This window comes from Prunus dulcis, chromosome 1 (assembly GCF_902201215.1).
Source record: "Prunus dulcis chromosome 1, ALMONDv2, whole genome shotgun sequence".
In the NCBI taxonomy this organism is placed as follows: Eukaryota; Viridiplantae; Streptophyta; class Magnoliopsida; order Rosales; family Rosaceae; genus Prunus; species Prunus dulcis.
Genome location: NC_047650.1, coordinates 36,183,432 through 36,188,662, shown reverse-complemented (window position 1 = coordinate 36,188,662; position 5,231 = coordinate 36,183,432). Strand labels below are relative to the sequence as shown.

Sequence of the window (5,231 nt, the reverse complement as noted above, 5' to 3'; positions counted from 1 at the left end):
TGTGTGTTGAGCTACCAAAAGGCAAAAACACAACTTGCTTCTTGTTTTAATAATACATAGAAGCTGTGAGTTCACTTCCTTTTTTGCATTGTTTTTCAATACACAGTGCATGACCTATTGAGTACATAAGACCAAAGATGGATTGAGTACATCAGTGCATGACCTATTGAGCCTGAGAGGCAACCGTTTCGAGACTATCCTCGGCATCTTGTGCTTTAGACTCTAAAAAATGGGCCTAGGCGGGCAGCTAGGTGGCTAGGCGGGCGCTAGGCGGCTGGGCGGGCCTTCTAGGTGGGTTGGGTCTTTTTTCGGGGCCGAACCCAGAGGATGAAGCAGCCGAAACCGAAGAAAACAAATCGAAGCTTGAGTTGATAGAGAAGCGAAACTTCGACTGCAACCTCCGTCCTCTGTGAGTGCAAGTTTAGTTCATTTCGAATATATTTAGCGAGTATAGCCACCCGGCTATACTCTTTAAATATACAATTTTGTCATATCATTTTAAGATTTATATTTTATAGTCTAAAGCTGCTGGGGTCTTTTTCTTTTTTTTTAGTCTTAATTTTAATAAATAGTATCGCCGTGTGGCGATATTCCTTTTGAAAATAAGATACTAAAGAGTATAGCCGCCAGCTATACTTTGTTTTTTTAGTTCAAAAAATGGTGTAGCTGCTCGGCTATACTTGGGCGCTGTATCGCTATGGGGGCGCTAAGCGCTATTCCGGTCCTCCTTTTTTGAAAAAATGAATAGGTTATACGCAGGATTTTTTAAAATAAAAGAGTATAGCCATGCGGCCTGACTGGGGTTTTTTTTTATAAAGAGTATAGCCATATCTTTTTTTAAGAAAAAATTGTTTTCCTCGATTTTTGTTTATCGATAAGAGTACAAAGCACTATCCATTACTATTAGGCCATTACTCGAGTCTCTATTGTCCCCTTTTTGAGTTTTTACTTTTCCATAGTTATTATCCATATAAAGAATTTAGGATTTTTAGATTTGATACTCGTATTGTACACAGACATACATATTTTTCATGTTTAATACACTTGTTTTTTACAAAATTTTCAATAATACACACAAAATTCACGTATTATACACATATTTTTTTGCAAATTATTGAGTAAAAATTTAATTAAATTATATTAAAATATTATATAGTGGCTAAACTTATGAGTTGTGATTTGCCAAAATATTTCCGAATAATATACAAAAAAATTAGAGAACAGACTCTCGATATGCATGTCGATGTTGGCAGAAATGTACCAATAATATGTTGATACATATTGTTGGTGTGGGAGCGATTTTCGTCCCACGGGAATATTCGTCTAAGATTTCATCTTCTTCTTCATCGTCTCTTTCTCCCTGAAAAATAAATCGGAATAAGGGGACCACACCTGGGGGGTGTTGGCCAAAGGCTCTCCGATGCCTAAGTTAGTTCAAGTGTTTGTAGGAAAACAATAGCTAACGAAAAGGGTATGGAGTTGTATGTATGGTGTGAATCGGGTGGCCGGAGCCTTGTGTGAGAGAGAGAAAAAGTATGGCGGCTAGGGATTTATGATAGGAATTTCTGCAGAGTTTCAAATAGAAATTTAGACGTACCTCAACCTTTGTGTGTAACCATGTATTTATAGAGCCTCGTAGGGTAAGGGTTTGGAGAAAAATAATCTTTGTTGTGAAAGGAATTATTTTTCTGATGAGATTTAAATCAATTATGAATTTAATGAGAATCAAATCCCTAATTGGCAAGAATCCCCAAATCAAATAATCCTCAAATGGAAGGAAATATTTGACCTAGGGTTTGCTAAAATTCAGTTCCCACAGTTGGCAACAATGATATTGATTGCATATATATCAACAAGAGTAATGCTAGGCTTACCACATTTTTCATACCATATTGTGTATCACCTCTCTAATAGAGGTAGAGCCCACCAATACAATGGGGCCCACCTCTATTAGAGAGGTGGTACATAATGTGGTATGAAAAATGTGGTAAGCCTAGCATTTTTCTATCAGTCTCTACTGTCAGACTTTCCTTCCCCATTGCTATATTTACGCATCGATCATTTTTATTTAAGCAAATATTTTTTAAATTAAGATTGGAATGTGGAAATATCTATACAAAAGTAGAGTTAAGTACTTCATGTGAGTTTTTAAGGTCTGTGTGTTTTTTTTTTTTTGGTCGAAGTCAGTGTTTAAGGTGTTGGTATGCAATAACTAATACAAGATTTTGATTTCAGTTCCCTTTCCTGCTTGCAGTCATCAATTAAATGTAATATTTGTTGATTCTGGTGCTAGTACATGATGATGAGGAGGAAAAATGAAGCTCCAAATTATGACATAGAAAACCAGCACAATCCTTTGGAAACTTCGATGAGCCAAGAGTTGGCCAACTTGTCTCCCCTGCCCCCATTGCATTGTATCTACAGAGTTCCTGAGTGACTACGGCGAGGAAATGAAAACGCCTACACACCTCAAGTAGTCTCTATAGGCCCACTTCACCATGGCAAAGAACACTTGAAGGCCATGGAAGAGCACAAAAAGAGGTATCTAGCGTATTTTCTACATCGAACCCAAGTAGCTTGAATAATTATATAAAGAAAATAAAGGATCAAGAAGCAAGATGGCGCAGTTATTATGCAGATTTCATTGAGTTTGACAGTGATGAATTTGTAAGAATCATTCCAGTGGATGCAGCCTTCATCATTGAGTTCTTATTGAGGAAGTGTTTTTTAGGATTTAATCATGAAAATGACTACATATTTGAGAAACCACGGATGAAACGCGATATATCGCCTGACTTGTGAATGCTTGAAAATCAACTGCCATTCTTCATTCTGAAAGATCTTTTTGACCCTGATAAACTTTTCCCTCCTACTAGTAGGAAATATTCAGTAATATTTGTTTCTTACTTTTCGTTCAAAGATGCAATCTGAATCTATAGGGAGGGAACAGAAGACGATTGGGAGAAAAATTTTGTTCCAGGAATAAAGGTAAACCAGTTTGTTGATTTTATGAGAATTTTGTGTCAACCAATGGAACCAAAAACTAGAGGGAAACTTAAATCTCCCACAATACCAAACATGGCAGAGCTACATCAGGCCGGAGTCAAGTTTAAGGTGGGAAAAAGCGAAAGTCTATTTGACATAAAATTCTCTAGTGGGGTTCTCAAAATTCTGAAGTTGAAGAGTATCGGATTCGACAGAGCTGACATTCAGAAATCTCCTGGCTTTCGAACAATGTCACTGCAAGAACATGAATTACCTAACTAATTATGTTTTCCTCATGAAGCGTTTGGTGAGTTCATCAAAGGATGTGGAGCTGGTTGTTGTTGAGCATGGAATTGTTCAAAATTGGATAGGTGAGAACAGTGGGGTATCTACTTTGCTCAATAACCTTGACAGTGGGGTCATTGTTAGCGACTACTGTTATGCTACTCTATGTGATGAGCTGAACAACTACTGCAGAACTCGCAGGCACAAATGGATGGCAAATTTGAGGCAAAATTATTTTAACACACCGTGGTCAACTGTTTCTGTCATCGCAGCTAGTGTTCTCCTCATACTCACCAAACAGTATGCTCTGTCATATCTATTATTTAAGCTTCAACCACCCCTAGTCTCTCCTTTGTATTCTCCCTACCGTTGAAAGTAGTCTAGTCTAGCTAGCAGGTTCTGGCTTCCTTAAAGTGGGTCGAAGAGATATTCGAATAAGAGAAAGTTTGTGTATTGTATGTCATTGTCACTCTGGCAAGTTGGTGGTAAGATCAGGTTTTGCTCAATCTTTTCATCAAGTTCTTTAACTTATTTGGAAAATGATTTGGAACTTAATTGCATGGGAATGTCTTTATGGTGCACCATTTACATGCTTACACCATACATCCTTCTATACATGTCTACTGGCCATTGTTACCTGGAAAAGAACAACCTCCAAATAACCTTTCAAGTTGGCACTCCAAAACTAAAACTACATCCACCATTTTCTCTTTTTCTTCTTCCAAAAGGCATCATCAGTAAAAGGGCCATGACTCCGCTACGGCAAAACATCAAACACATGGCGTGCACTTTTATTTTGCTTTCACATATGACCCGCACATTCAACCATTTCAGACGGCTTGATCGGCAATAACAAACGTAATAAGTAAGAATCATGAAGCTAGATCACAAGCTTGACTACAAATTTGTGGGGTACGGAAGAAGGAGAGACGACAGTTAAATGCCCCGAAAGAAGCCATGAAGTGTTTGAAATTTGGACTCAAACTGAACTTTGTGCACAGACTTGGGCCGGTTCTTATGTTGGATCCATTATTGAGAAATGGGCTGTATTGGGCTTGAATTGCAGGCAATGACAGACCAACCCAGTACTAAATTATAATTTGTGAGTAATCATATCTCTTAATCGTTTGATCAAACTAACCAATTTAATCCAACGGTTAAAACGATAGGGTCTCATCTAAGGGCTATAGAATTCCTGTATAATTTGTTCTCTTTTGTTTTTCTCCTTTTATTGGGAAAACGGGTTGCTTTTCAATTGGACAGAAAGAGAAGGCAACAAACTTTAACAAAATTGAACATGCTCGGCTTATAAAAAGTAAAACAAAATACCTTTAAAAAGCCAATTTTGCATCCATTGAACTGGATTAAAAAGTGCCCTTGTTTTTCCTACCATTGACCATCACAGTGGTGTTAAGTTCAAACATGTTGTACTTAATCCGGTTAATTGTCTCGTGTTGATTGTTTTTGGGACCCAATCGGCATTTACATCATGTCAAAAGATGTTCATGTTCTTCTTTCACAAGCATGATGAGTCTTTCAATTGTCTTGTCCTTTGTTAAGATTGAAAAGTAATCAGAAATTATCCTCCGTTTGGATGATAGAAAATAATTTGGAGTTTAGCTAAAAGTCGGGAATTTAAAAGGAGAAATAGACAATTCACTCGTTTGGTAACTTAAGCGCGAAATTTATTAAATGATACGCATAATAAAAATCATGGAAATTGCGACATCAAATTCTTGAGTTTAACTTCCACCAAAATAAGCGTCATTTTTTTACAATTTTCATAGTGCCATTTACAAAATTCGACATATATAAATTCAAGTACTGAAATCTTCAATTGCTAGAAATTGAAATGATGGAAATCTAAATTAAGTCATTTAGAATTCTATGTAATTTTCAATTCCTTCATCAAAATGGAGGGTTATAGAATTCTCAAATTATAAGTATGCCAAATTTAACAT

At 36.7% G+C, this 5,231-nt stretch overlaps 1 pseudogene; it reads left to right on the top strand.

Annotated features, from left to right (window-relative positions):
- On the top strand, positions 1-3,734 carry LOC117621425 (annotated as a pseudogene).
- The last annotated feature ends 1,497 nt before the right edge of the window (positions 3,735-5,231 follow it).